The sequence below is a fragment of the Lolium rigidum genome, chromosome 7 (genome assembly GCF_022539505.1).
Source record: "Lolium rigidum isolate FL_2022 chromosome 7, APGP_CSIRO_Lrig_0.1, whole genome shotgun sequence".
Classification (NCBI taxonomy): Eukaryota; Viridiplantae; Streptophyta; class Magnoliopsida; order Poales; family Poaceae; genus Lolium; species Lolium rigidum.
In genome coordinates, this window is record NC_061514.1 from 154,033,889 (window position 1) to 154,049,972 (window position 16,084).

A 16,084-nucleotide genomic window follows, 5' to 3' on the forward strand; every position below is an offset into this window, starting at 1 on the left:
GGTTTTCTCGCAAGATAGATTTAATTTCTCTATTTGATAGTTCTACTTGACCACTACTTTGAGGGTGATAAGCGGAAGCAATTCTATGATTAATACCATACTTAGCAAGAGTTTTTCTAAAACCTCCATGAATAAAATGAGAACCTCCATCAGTCATAATATATCTAGGTACTCCAAATCTAGGAAAAATAATATCTAAAAGCATTTTTAAAGAGGTCTCACCATCAACACTTTTTGTAGGTATGGCTTCCACCCATTTAGTAACGTAATCAACAAGCAACAAGTATATGAGTGTTACCTTTTGAAGAGGGAAAAGGTCCCATGAAGTCAAATCCCCAACAATCAAACGGTTCAATAACAAGAGTATAATTCATAGGCATTTCATTGCGTCTGGAGATATTACCAACCCTTTGACATTCATCACAAGATAAAATAAACTTCCTTGCATCTTTGAAGAGAGTTGGCCAATAAAAACCTGATTGTAGGACCTTTTGCGCGATTCTATCTCCGGCGTGATGTCCTCCATAAGCACTGCCATGACATTTACTCAATATCTCTTGTTGTTCATATTCGGGAACACATCTTCGCATAATACCATCCACTCCTTCTTTATATAAGTGTGGGTCATCCCAGAAATAATGCCTCAAGTCATAAAAGAATTTCCTCCTCTGCTGAGCTGAAAAGGTTGGAGGCAAGTACTTGGAAACAATAAAGTTAGCATAATCAAGCATACCAAGGACTGTCTCGCGAGCTCACCTTTATTACAGCCAATTGTTCATTTGGAAAACTATCATTAACGTGAACAGGATCATAAGCAATATTTTCCAATCTAGACAAATTACCAAGCAATAGGATTATCAGCACCTTTCCTATCTACAATATGTAAATCAAATTCTTGCAAAAGAAGTACCCATCTAATAAGCCTCGGCTTAGCATCTTTCTTTGTCATAAGGTATCTAATTGCAAGCATGATCAGTATGAATTGTAACTTTTGAATCAACAATATAAGATCTAAATTTATCACAAGCAAAGACTACAGCTAACAATTCTTTTTCAGTAGTAGCATAATTTCTTTGAGCAGCATCAAGAGTCTTGCTAGCATAATGAATAACATTTAATTTTTTATCTACTCGCTGTCCAAGAACAGCGCCTACAGAAAAATCACTAGCATCACACATAATTTCAAAAGGTAAATTCCAATCAGGAGGTTCAACTATAGGAGCAGTTGTTAAGGCTTTCTTTAGAGTTTCAAAAGCTTCCTTACAATCATCATCAAAAACAAAAGGTACATCTTTTTGAAGAAGATTAGTAAGAGGCTTTGAAATCTTGGAGAAATCTTTAATAAATCTCCTATAAAACCCAAGCATGACCAAGAACACTACGAATACCTTTAACATCCCTCGGATAGGGCATCTTCTCAATAGCTTCAACTTTAGCTCTATCAACTTCAATACCTTTCTCAGAAATTTTATGTCCCAATACAATTCCTTCATTAACCATAAAGTGGCATTTCTCCCAATTAAGAACAAGGTTAGTTTCTTCACATCTCTGCAAAACTTTATCAAGGTTTCGCAAGCAACTATCAAAAGAATTCCCGTAGACAGAAAAATCATCCATGAATACTTCCACAATACTCTCACAAAAACCATGAAAAATAGCAGACATGCATCTTTGAAAAGTAGCAGGAGCATTACATAAACCAAAAGGCATACGCCTATAAGCATAAGTTCCATAGGGACAAGTAAAAGTGGTTTTCTCTTGATCTTTAGCTTTAACAAGCAATTTGTGAAAACCTGAATAACCATCAAGAAAGCAAAAATGAGTATTTTTAGATAACCTTTCTAGCATTTGATCAATAAATGGTAAAGGATAATGATCTTTCTTAGTAACCTTATTAACTTTTCGAAAATCAATGCACATTCTATAACCTACAACTACTCTTTGAGGTATAAGCTCATCATTATCATTAGGCACAACAGTTATTCCTCCTTTCTTAGGAACGCAATGCACAGGACTAACCCATCTACTATCAGCAATGGGATATATAATACCAGCTTCAAGAAGTCGTAATACCTCATTTCTTACCACATCCTTCATCTTAGGAATTAGACGACGCCGAGGTTCAACAACAGGCTTCGCATCATCTTCCATATTAATGGCGTGTTGGCAAATAGAGGGAGAAATCCCCTTCAAGTCATCAAGAGTATAGCCAATAGCACCTCGGTGTTTCTTCAATATTTGCAATAATCTTTCTTCTTCAAACTCGTAAGCTTAGAACTAATAATAACAGGATATATTTTCTTATCATCAATATGAGCATATTTAAGATTATCAGGTAAAGGCTTTAAATCAAAAACAGGATCTTCCTTTGGTGGCGGTGTTGTACCCAAGTCTTCCACCGGTAAATCATGTTTGAGAATAGGTTGGCGAAGAAAAATCTCCTCAAGCTCATCTCTTTCCTTCCTAAAAACTTCACTCTCGCTATCCTCCAAATGTTGCTGCAAAGGATTATTAGGAACAAGAACAATAGATGCACACTGCTCCATTTTAAAATCATTACTAGGCAAATCAGCTTTATAAGGAGTTTTAGTAAATTTAGAGAAGTTAAACTCATAGGATTCGCCAACAAATTTAGTCAAAATTTTCTCTTTCTTGCAATCTATAATAGCTCCACAAGTATTCAGAAAAGGTCTACCAAAAATGATAGGACAATAATCACTAGCAAGCAGAACCAAGTACCAAAAAGTCAGCAGGATATTTAATCTTACCACATAGAACTTCCACATCTCGAACAATACCAATTGGTGAAATAGTTTCTCTATTAGCCAGCTGAATAACCACATCAATATCTTCAAGTTCACAAGAATCAATTTCGTGCATAATCTCCGTGTAAAGCTCATAAGGTATAGCACTAACACTTGCACCAATATCACATAAACCATAATAGCAATGATCACCAATTTTAACAGATAGCATAGGAACACTAGATTGTTTGGGTTTATTAGGATGTGAAACAATATTAGAAGCATCTTCACAGAAAATAATATGACCATCCTCAACATTTTCAGTCACAAGATCTTTAACTATTGCAACAGCAGGTTCAACTTTTATTTGTTCTTCAGTTTCTCTAGGTTTCTTTTCACTTTTATGAACCGCACTATTTATAACAGAGTACTCTTTCATTTTAGCAGGAAAAGGAGTTTTTTCAATATAAGCTTCAGGAATAACGCGATCAGCTAGCTTCAATTACAACACACTTATTAATAGATGAATCAATTTTATCTTTGTATGGTTCATGATACTTATCAAAATTCTTCTTAGGCAATTCATAATGAGAGGCAAAAGCTTTATAAAGGTTTGCAGCAACTTGAGAATCAAGGCCATATGTAGCACTCATATTACGAAATGTATCAGTATCCATAAAAGCTTCAATGCATTTATAATCATAAATTATACCTGATTTTCTATCTTTATCGTTCTCCCAACCTTCAGTATTTTCTTGGATCCGATCAAGAAGGTCCCTTTTAAAATCTTCTTTGTTGCGCGTAAATGACCCAGAACAAGAAGTATCCAGCAAGGTCTTGTCTTGAAAAGAAAGTCTTGCATAGAAATTATCAATAATAATATTACCAGGAAGCTCATGAATGGGGCATTTGAGCATTAAAGACTTCAATCTCCCCAAGCTTGGGCAATACTCTCTCCATCATGAGGCCAGAAATTATATATGCGGTTCCGATCTTTGTGAATTTCACTTGGAGGATAAAATTTGGAATAGAATAAAGGCACAATGTCCTCCCAATCAAGAGAATCACCATTCTTCAGACAATTTATACCAATGCGCCGCTTTACCGGACAACGATATAGAGAATAGCTTCTTCCTAACTTCATTCATAGCAATACCTGCACATTTGAATAACCCGCATAATTCATGCAAAAACAAGTAAATGATCACCAGGATGGACAGCTCCATCCCCTTCATAGCGGTTATCCATAACATGTTCAATAATTTTCGTAGGTATTTTATATGGTATTACTTCCTCACCTGGCGCCTCATCCACTACCGTTGCAGTAGTAGTAGATTTCCCAAATAGAAATTGAAGAGAAGATCTCTCCATAATGACTTATAGCAGCAAGCGAAAATAAAATCAGCACAAACAGTAAAGGTTCTCCTTACCAATTCCGCTTACCAATAGCGCTTCACTCCCCGGCAACGGCGCCAGAAAATAGTCTTGATGACCCACAAGTATAGGGGGTGTATCGTAGTATCTTCGATAAGTAAGAATGTCGATCCCAACGAGGAGCAGAAGGTGTTGACAGGCAGTTTTGATGAAGGATTCACTGTAAATGCTCACAAACAAGTATTCAGGGGGTTTTGATGTAACAGATGAATAAAGTACGAGTAAGTAAAATGCGAGAGAAATAATTGCAGCGAGTGGCCCAATCCTTTTTAGCACAAAGGACAAGCCGGTTTGTTTACTTATAATGACCAAACGTTCTCGAGGACACACGGGATTTTAGTCTAGTGCTTTCGCTACATACAACTGATTAATCTTCATTGTTTTGATAAGTGTTGTGTGGGTGAACCTATGCTAATGTACCGCCCTTCCTAGGACTAATACATACTTGTGATTATACCCCTTGCAAGCATCCGCAACTACAAGAAAGTAATTAAGATAAATCTAACCACAGACCTTAAACTCGAGATCCCGCGATCCCTCCTCGCATCGATATACCAACGGGGTTTAGGTTTCGTCACTCCGGCAACCCCGCAATTGGCAAACGAGTACAAGATGCATTCCCCTAGGCCCATAAATGGTGAAGTGTCGTGTAGTCGACGTTCACACGACACCACTAGAAGAATAACACCACAACTTAAATATCATAACATTGAATATTACTCAACCATAGTTCACTACTAACAATTAGACTTCACCCATGTCCTCAAGAACTAAACGAACTACTCACGAGACATCATATGGAACATGATCAGAGGTGATATGATGATGAATAACAATCTGAACATAGACCTTGGTTCAATGGTTTCACTCAATAGCATCAATAACAAGTAGAAATCGAGTACGGGAGAGTTTCCCCTATCAAACAATCAAGATCAAACCCAAATTGCTACAGCGGTGACGATGTCCAGCGGTGGAGATGGCGGTGATGATGGTGGAGATGATGATGATGGTGATGGAGATGATGTCCAGCTCGATGGCGGTGACGATGGCGTCGATTTCCCCTCCGGGAGGGAATTTCCCGGCGGATTCCTCGCCCGCCGGAGAGCTCTTTCTCTCTCGGTGTTCTCCGCCCCGCGAGGCGGCCGTAACCCTTCGTGAGGATTCCTCTCGTGGCTTAGGTCTTCGGGACGAAGGGTTTCGCGAAGAAAAGGAGGCGAAAGAGGCCGAGGGGGCCCCACACCACATGGTGGCGCGGCCGAGCCATGGGCCGCGCCACCCTATGGTGTGGGCCCACCCCGGGTCCAGCTGGCTCCCCCTTCCGGCTTCCTCCGTCATCCGGAAAAATAGGATTTTCTCGTAAAACTTCCTTCCACAGCTTGATCTTCCGAAATATTGCATCCCGACGGTGCTTTTTCCAGCGAGAATCCTGGCTCCGGTGCTCGATCTCCAAATAATCATGAAACATGCAAAATAGATGAAATAACATAAGTATTGTGTTCCAATATGAAATATATCAATGAATAACAGCAAATTATGATATAAAATAGTGATGCAAATTGGACGTATCATGCCACAGTGCCAGTTTCTGTTTATTATGTCTGTTTATTGCAGAAAAGGCCCAAAAACCAAAGTGCTCGGAAAAATCCAGAAAAATCACGAAAATTCTATTTCACCGGGAAACTCGCGGAGCCAGAAGGGCCAGGCCAGAGGAGGCCCAGGGCCTCCTCACGCTAGGCCGGCGCGGCTAGAGGGGTGGTCACCCCACCCTATGGGGTGGGCCCCTCGGGACTCTTCCGACTCCGCCTCTTCGCCTATAAGATGCCTCGTGACCTAAATCTTCGACACGGATTGGCGAAACACCAGAAAACCTTCCAGAGCTGCCGCCATCGCGAAACTCCAATTCGGGGGACAGAAGTCTCTGTTCCGGCACCCTACCGGGACGGGGAATTGACCCCGGAGGCATCTCCATCGACACCACCGCCATCTTCATCAACGCTGCTGTCTCCCATGAGGAGGGAGTAGTTCTCCATCGAGGCTAAGGGCTGTACCGGTAGCTATGTGGTTCATCTCTCTCTCCTATGTACTTCGATACAATGATCTCATGAGCTGCCTTACATGATTGAGATCCATATGATGAGCTTTGTAATCTAGATGTCGTTATGCTATTCAAGTGGATTTTACTTATGTGATCTCCGGAGACTCCTTGTCCCACGTGTGTAAAGGTGACAGTGTGTGCACCGTGTGGGTCTCTTAGGCTATATTTCACATAATACTTATTCACTGAGTTATGATTTGAGTTGGATGTCTCTATGAAATTGTGGTGTGTTAGTACCTCCTATGAATGCTCACAGTGACAGCGTGGGGTGTTTATTAGTACTTGGGAATACATCTTTAAGGCTTGCCTACATGATGAATTAGTGTTCATTATCTTGCCCGAGAGTAATTCAGAATAGCATAGTGAAGTGCTTATATTTATATTCAATTATGATTGCAATGTTGAGAGTGTCCACTAGTGAAAGTATGATCCCTAGGCCTTGTTTCTAAGCATCGAAACTCCGTTTATTTATCGTTCGTTGCATGTTTACTCGCTGCCATATTTTATTCAGATTGCTATTACCACTCATATACATCCATACTACTTGTATCTCACTATCTCTTCGCCGAACTAGTGCACCTATACATCTGACAAGTGTATTAGGTGTGTTGGGGACACAAGAGACTTCTTGTATCGTGATTGCAGGGTTGCTTGAGAGGGATATCTTTGACCTCTTCCTCCCTGAGTTTGATAAACCTTGGGTGATCCACTTAAGGGAAAACTTGCTGCTGTTCTACAAACCTCTGCTCTTGGAGGCCCAACACTGTCTACAGGAAAAGGAGTGTGCGTAGACATCAACATCTCATACCAACCAATCTGGTACAAATACACAAGAACTTCATTGTGTGACCAATCAAAGAATACATTCATAACATGTATATCATCTATATACACCTGAGCTAGACTTTCTAGTCTTTACTTTCTTTTTTCCAAAAAATCTTTTGTAGTTTCTCTTTTAGCTTTCCTCATTTTCAGAAAACACTTCACCTTCAATAACTTCTAGGTCCATTGGTCAAATACAAATAACCTTGAGGTTCTTACTTTGAAGTTGATCATCACATGACACGTGTTCCAGATTTCACTATTAGTAACTTTGTAATATGATGAACAATTTCACTCATAATTTTATCCATGATGACTTTCCGAGACCATGTTTGTACATGCTAGGCTCGTAAAGTTTAACCTCAGTATTCGCATGTGAAAATCTGGCTTGCACCCGTTGTATGCACACGTAGAATCTATAACACCCGATCATCACGTGATGCTTCGAAATTACGAGTCTTAGCAACGGTGCATACTAAGGACGATTACTTCACATGGATATGCGAATATCGTTAGTGCCCAACTAGTTGGAGGATTGGGACGCCTGGCCTCTTCAACCTTCGTACATTCCCATAAAACTTATGAGTTTATGTAGTCTCACTAGATTATATTCTATCATCTTGCAATAAAGTCTTAGATATCACATATATCTCATACCTTGCTTATTTCTGAAAACAAAATTTCCAGCTCCTTACTTTTCAAACAGATTTGAACTTCACGGAGACAAGATGATTTTAGGTACTAATTGAAACCATTGCTCTTTGAATCAATAATGTGAGGTTTACCAAAAGTTTGCAATAGGACTTAATCATTTCTTGATTCTTCAACAATAAGGTACCAGTCCGTAAAGTTGCTTATCAGACTTAACAGTGTTTCTATCTCAATTACAACACTAGTGCTTGGTAGATAACGGATGCTAATTCTACAAATTAATTCAAAATACTATTCAGACTATGTTCATGATAATTAGTTCATGTTTTAATCTAATTACTAATGAACTCCCACTTAATACAACATCCCTCATAGTTGTTTAGTGGTACACGATCCATATCCACTACACCAAAACCGATCATCACGTGAGATGATGTAGCTTCCGTGGTGAACATCAACATGTTGATCATATCATCCATATGACTCGTGTTCAACCTTTTGGTTTCCTGTGTTCCGAGGCCATGTCTGTACATGCTAGGCTCTTCAAGCAAACCCAAGTATTTCCGCGTGTGCAACATGGCTTACACCCGTTGTATGTGAACGTAGAATCTATCACATCCGATCATCACGAGATGCTTCAAAACGACGAACTGTAGCAACGGTGCATACGAGGGGAGAACACTTTATTATCTTGATATTAATGTGAGGGATCATCTTATAATGCTACTGTCGCGATCTAAGCAAGATAAGATGCATAAAGGATTAACATCACATGCAATTCATATGTGATATGATATGGCCCTTTAGTCTTTGCGCCTTTGATCTTCATCTCCAAAGCACGGACATGATCTCCATCATCAACGGGAATGATCTCCATCATCGTCGGCGTAGCGTCAAGATCCATGGCACCGTCTTCATGGTTGTTCACCACATGTAGCAACTATTACAACTACTTTGAAATAACACTACTACATGAAATATAAAGACAACCATAAGGCTCCTGCCGATTGCCACAATACAATAATGATCATCTCATACATATTCATCATCTCATCATGGCCATATCACATCAGCAAACCCTGCAAAAACAAGTTAGACGCCTCTAATTTGGTTTGCATATTTTACGTGGTTTAGGGTTTTCGAGTAAGATCCAATCTACCTACGAACATGAACCACAACGGTGATACTAGTGTTCTGAATAGAAAGAGTAGATTGAATCTTCACTATGGTGAGAGGGACAGACACCCGCAAAGCCACTTATGCAATACAAGTTGCATGTCGAGCGTGGAGTGATACGTCCAAAACGTATCTACTTTCTCGAACACTTTTGCTATTGTTTTGCCTCTAATTTGTGTATTTTGGATGCAACTAACACGGACTAACGCTGTTTTCAGCAGAATTGCTCTGGTGTCTCGTTTTTGTGCAGAAATCTAACTTTCAGGAAAATCCTCGGAATTTATGCAAAAGGTCCTATTTTCCCAGAATATTGACGGAGCCAGAAGGGCAAGCCATGTGGGGGCCCGAGGGCCCCACACACTAGGCCAGCGCGGCCCAGGAGGGGGGCGCGCGGCCCTAGTGTGTGGCGGCCTCGGCTGGCCCCCGACACCCTCCTTCGGACTACTTATTGCCTTCGACCTAAAAATGCACGGGAGTTAGAAGAAATCGCCAGAAACCATCCAGTACGCCGCCACCGTCGCGAAACTCCGTCTCGGGACCAGAAACTCCGTTCTGGCACTCCGCCGGGACGGGGAATTGGAGGAGATCGTCGCCATCATCACCACCAACGCCTCTCCATCGACCAGCCATGTTTCCCCATCCATGTGTGAGTAATTCCCCCGCTGTAGGCTGAAGGGGATGGTAGGGATGGATGAGATTGGTCATGTAATAGCATAAGATTGTTAGGGCATAGTGCCTAGTATCCGTAATTGGTACTTTTATGATATTGTTGCAACTTGTTATGCTTAATGCTTGTCACTAGGGCCCGAGTGCCATGATTTCAGATCTAAACATGTTATCGATTCATGATGATATTCATTGCTTTATGATCTTACCTGCAAGTTGTATACACGTATTGTTGTCCGGAACCTAAGGCCCCAAAGTGACAGAAATTGGGACAACCGAGGGGGGAGGCGGTGATATGAGGATCACATGTGTTCACGGAGTGTTAATGCTTTGCTCCGGTGCTCTATTAAAAGGAGTACCTTAATTTCCAGTAGATTCCCTAGAGGCCCGGCTGCCACCGGCTGGTAGGACAAAAGATGTTGTGCAAGTTTCTCATTGCGAGCACGTACGACTATATATGGAACACATGCCTATTGATTGATTAGTACTTGGATACCGTTTTATTATTATCCGCAAATGCCCTCGCTTTGATTGTTACATGAGTTTCTCTCATCCATGCAATGCCCGTTCATCCATCCCCGTGCCTACAGTATTTTAATCCTCGCTGTTTACTATAATCACTACTCGCTGTCTTTGTTACTCTGTCGTCGTTATTTCACTACCGCTATCGCTATAAAACTCGTTACTATCGATAAACTCTTGCGAGCAAGTCTGTTTCCAGGTGCAGCTGAATTGACAACTCCGCTGTTAAGGCTTTCAAGTATTCTTTGTCTCCCTTGTGTCGAATCAATAAATTGGGTTTTACTTCCCTCGAAGACTGTTGCGATCCCCTATACTTGTGGGTCATCAACACTATTTTCTCGGCGCCGTTGTCGGGAGCATAGCTTTATTTGGAAGTTCACCTGGATTGATATTGTTCGCTGCAAATTCTCCATCATGGGTAAACCTCGCGATCCTAAAGTCGCTATATTACCATCCACTACAAGAAAAGGTACAACTCTGAGTACCTCTGCTGCTCTTGATTCGCCATCTGTGATTGATAAACTTGTTTCACCACCACATGCTTCACATGCTGGTACTTCTGCTAGATCTAAAAATTCTTATAATATTGATGATGCTTCTGCTGTGCTTGATGATAGTGGTTCATTGGGATCTTTTCTAGATGCTACAATTGCTAGGTCTAGAAAAATTGAAAATGCTGCTACACCTGTTAATTCACCTGAGTCTGTTGAATACTCTAGTGATGATCTTGATGAAGATTATGTAGAACTTGATGATGATTTTATTGATAAATGCAATGCTACTACTGATGCAAGAAAAATTAAAAAGTTGCTTGCACAACATACCGTTAGATATAAACTGTCTCCTGATCCTAAATTTGCCACATCTCCTATAAACATTAAGGATAAAGATTATGATTTTTCTCTTGATTTGTCTCATATATCTATTGTGGAGAAAACACCTTTTTGTGGTACTGAAAAAAAAGTGCTGTAGAACACATGATTGAGCTATCTACTCTTAGTAGCTTGTTTTCTGATGATGTTAAGAAGCGTACTTATTTCGTTGCTTAAATTTTCCCTTTCTCATTAAAGGATGATGCTAAAACTTGGTATAATAGTTTGCCACCTGATTCTATTAATAGTCCAAAAGAATTGCTTGATGTTTCCTTCCGTAAATACTTTCCTGCTAGTGCTCAACATATTGCTTTGCAGAGAATTTATAATTTTGATCAGGAAGATGGAGAGAAATTGCCTGAGGCTTGGGCTAGATTTTGCTCTCTTATTAGAGCTTGGCCTGACCATGATTTGGAAAAGCATGATTTACTTGATATATTTTATAGTGGACTAACCATTGAGTCTAGGGCATACCTGGATAGTTGTGCTGGTTGTGTTTTCGGGAAAAGAACTCCGGACGACGCTGAAGAATTATTGGCGAGAATAGGCCGGAATCATGATGATTGGTCTACACCTGAACCAACCCCGACACCGATATTGAAGAAGAGGGGTATGATTAAATTAAATGATGAAGATATGAGGGAAGCCAAGAAATCTCTTAAAGAGAAGGGTATTAAATCCGAAGATGTGAAGAATTTACCTCCCATAGAAGATTCATGTAAGATCACTCCCCCTTCATCCATGATTGAGGTACACTCTCTTGAACGCTTTACTAGAGAAGATATTCCATATTCAAAACCTCCTGCTCAATGCATAGATGAGTTTGATAATTATATTGTTAAGCAAAGTAATTTCAATATGAGAGTAGAGAATCATTTAATGGAAAATTCTCGAGCTATTGGTGAATTGCGTGGTATTGTGGAGAGAACCTCCAATGATGTTAAGATGCTTGTTAAACATTTTCAAATAGTTCAAACTCAAATTGATCAACTCACTAAAGTGCAAAATGACTTGTTAAAAGATAATTCTAAAGAAAAGCATGCTTATGAAGTAACAACTAGAGGCGGTGTTTCTACCCAGGATCCTCTATATCCCGAAGGGCATCCCAAAAGAGTTGAACAAGATTCTCAACGAACTAAAACTAGTGCTCCATCTAAGAAAAAGAAAAAGAAACATAAAACTGTTGTAGAATCCTCTCGAGCCTCGTTAATGATCCTAATAGTATTTCTATTTCGATGCTGAAACTGAAAGTGGTAATGAACATGATAAAGATAATGATAAGAATGATGCTTCGATAAAGAAGAGGTTGAAGAAGAACCTGAAAAGCATGCTAAAAATAAAAAGTATACTAAAGAAGATTTTATTGCTAAGAAACATGGTAGTGAAAGGGAACCTTGGGTTCAAAAGCAAATGCCTTTTCCTGCTAAGAAACTAAAATCAAAGGAAGAAGAACACTATAACAAATTATGTGATTGGATGAAACCTTTATTCCTGCAAATACCTTTGACTGATGCTATTAAATTGCCTCCTTATTCAAAGTATATGAAAGATATTGTCTCTAACAAAAGGAAAATTCCTAATGAGGATATTTCCACTATGCTTGCTAATTACTCTTTTAATGGTAAGGTTCCAAAGAAGCTTGGCGACCCAGGTATTCCGACTATCCCTTATTCTATTAAGAATAATTATGTTAGAACTGCTCTATGTGATTTGGGAGCGGGTGTTAGTGTTATGCCTTTCTCTCTTTATAAGAGACTTTATTTAGATAAGTTGATACCGACTGATATATCTTTGCAAATGGCTGATAAATCTATCGCTATTCCTGTTGGTACATGTGAGGATGTTCCTGTTCAAGTTACTAATAACTGCTTGATATTAACTGATTTTGTTGTGTTGGAAATGCATGAAGATGATAATATGTCTATTATTCTTGGGAGACCTTTTCTTAACACCGCAGGGGTTGTTATTGATTGCAATAAAGGAAAAGTTACTTTCAATATCGATGACAAGGAGCATACCGTTTATTTTCCCAAGAGGATTGAGAAAGCATGTGGAGTTAATACAATTTCTAATGTGAGAACTATCAAAGTGGGAACTATTGATTGTCCAATATATGAGCCTAAAGAAGAATATCAAACTCTTGTGATTGGATCCATATCAATACAATACAAGGTAACATGATTGATTTGAGGTTTAATTCTTCTTATGCAATGTAAAATTTATTTGGTGGCAAGACTTGATCAACCTTGTTAACAAATTCATTTTATATGCATAGAGGAGCTAAACAATATTTCTTTCTTCCTCCACTTGTTTTACTTGCTGTAGTACCACTTGTTTTGCAAGATGCTTTAGTTGTTTAGAAGTGAGATAACCCTTTTTTTCAAGAAAAAGTGGAGAGTAACTAAATCTGAAAGGCTAGTTGTATTGCCTGCACCTGCTTTGTTTAATCTTGATTTCAGGGAAATCTTGTCGGTCACAGAAGATGAACTTGATGCATACATAGAGGAGCGGCCATCCTGCAGGGGACGACATAGAGGAGGCCGAGGAACCCCTTGACTTGTCATCCAACGCAGCAAGTTCTTTACATCAGCATCTCGGGAGCCTTCATCCTTTTTTGTGGCACCATGGCATTGATCTCCATTTAGGCCAAAAGCCTAAGCTTGGGGGGAGGTATACCGGCATCACTCATTCTTTGCATATTATGGTTGCTGGATACTTGTATATACTTGTTTAGTTTCTTTGAGTGGTTTTCTAATGAGAGGAAGATGATATTTGGGGAAGTGCTGCCTGAAAACAGATTCTGGACTGTTACTAAAAAAATTCGTGTGCACAGCCTTATTTTGAGCTGCCAATTTTTGTGCATGTTCCCCAGGTTGTTATCTAACTTTCATTAGTTGAACACTTTTCGAGCTGAGCAGCGTAAGAATTTCTTAAAAATCGATTACTGTACTGCTGTCAAGATTTTGGCAGATTTCTGCCATCTTGCTTTTCTGTGTTTCTTTTAATTTTCATTTTCTTGTTCTTACTTTGTTTCTTTCGTAAAACACAAAAAGACCAAAAATATTTGCTGTTCTTCTTTGGTTTTGTAAAGTTCTTTATGAGTTCAATGGTCTTCGGTGGCTGGAGCGTGGTTTTCATTCCATATTATTCAAGCTACACAAGTGAAAAGGCAATAATGACGATATTCGACGATCTGATTGTGGTGAGAGGCTGGTATGAACTCTATTTGTTTTCATTTTTGTACATATACTCATCCATGTGAGCATGCTTAGTTGGTTCATGTGAGGTATATGTCATTTAAGAAAGTCTAGTAGTTCATGTTCTCTCATGATTAGCTCCAATTTATTAATATGAGTAGCATGTCATAAATATTTGCTTGCATTGCTTTATTCATAGATAAGTATGACATTGTGGTATCCTCCTCTGAATAATTCTCTTGAATCAACTTGGCACATGCTCACGCATGCATATGACTGAACAAAATGTCAATTAAGCCTCGATGATTTACTTTACCTCGAGTTCTTGTATCACTTTTATGCCTCCGTTAATTTATTTTTGTCGCAAGCATGATTATGACGAGTCATCGCTCTCTTGATTGTCGCTTCCCAGCCTATTGCTAGCCTTCACTTGTACTGAGCGGGAACGCTGCTCGTGCTTCCAAACACATGAAAACCAAGTTATTCCGAGTGTCCACCATAAATACCTATGCATGGCATTTCAAACCATTCCAAGTAAATTCTCATGTGCTACCTTTAAACCTTCAAATGCTTCTCAATTTGTGTTAATGTTTCATAGCTCATGAGGAAATATGTGGTGTTTATCTTCAATCTTGTCATTTACTCTTGACGGACTTTCATAATGGACTAGTGGCACATCCGCTTATCCAATAATTTTGCAAAAAGAGCTGGCAATGGGGTTCCCAGCCCCAATTAATCAACTTTCATTAATAATTCTCTTCACATGTTTTGCCCTGATTCATTAGTAAGCAACTTAATTTTGCAAATAGACACTCCTCCATGGTATGTGATTGATGGAAGGCACCCGAGGATTCGGTTAGCCATGGCTTGTGTAAGCAAAGGTTGGGGGGAGTGTCATCCATAATGAAACTAAAGTACGTGTGTAAACAAAAGAGTAGAGGGATGATTTACCTTGCTGGTAAAGATAACGTCCTTCATGGGAGCCGCTCTTGAAAGTCTGGTTGACGAGGTAGTTAGAGTACCCACTATCATTTGTTGACAACAACAAACACCTCTCAAAATAATTTTACTCCTCGTTTTACAAATGAAAAGCTCTAGCACATGTTAATCCCTGCTTCCCTCTGCGAAGGGTCAATCTTTTACTTTTACGTTGAGTCTCCATCCTTTCTTTGAGCACTTTCTTGAGAGCACAACTGTCATTCTTAGTATAATATGCTTGTCCCAAAATGTGATTAATTGTGGTATAACTTTGATGCTTTTATCTTTGATAGTCTCTATTTCCAGTCCTCCCATGAACCTCAAAGGTGCCCAAGCATTTATGTTTTGCTTTACAATTACGGGCAAGCGAGATACCACTTTATCATATCCTTCTTATGAACATTGCAATCCTGCTGATAGACATGATTCATGATGCTCATTATTAATTTGTTGGTACCCTTTCCATGATTGACATAGCTATTAGATGATTTTATTTGCATGTATCTCATTATGAACTGCTTAAGTACTTGCCATATCATGAGAATATTTACATCATATGAACAAATGTGTTCGTGAAAGTTCTTTTATCGCACTCGGTTGTCAACTCGAATTGCTTGAGGACAAGCAATAAGCTAAGCTTGGGGGAGTTGATACGTCCAAAACGTATCTACTTTCCCGAACACTTTTGCTATTGTTTTGCCTCTAATTTGTGTATTTTGGATGCAACTAACACGGACTAACGCTGTTTTCAGCAGAATTGCTCTGGTGTCTCGTTTTTGTGCAGAAATCCAACTTTCAGGAAAATCCTCGGAATTTATGCGAAAGGTCATATTTTCCCAGAATATTGACGTAGCCAGATGGGCAAGCCAGGTGGGGGCCCGAGGGCCCCAGACACTAGGCCGGCGCGGCCCAGGAGGGGGCGCGCGG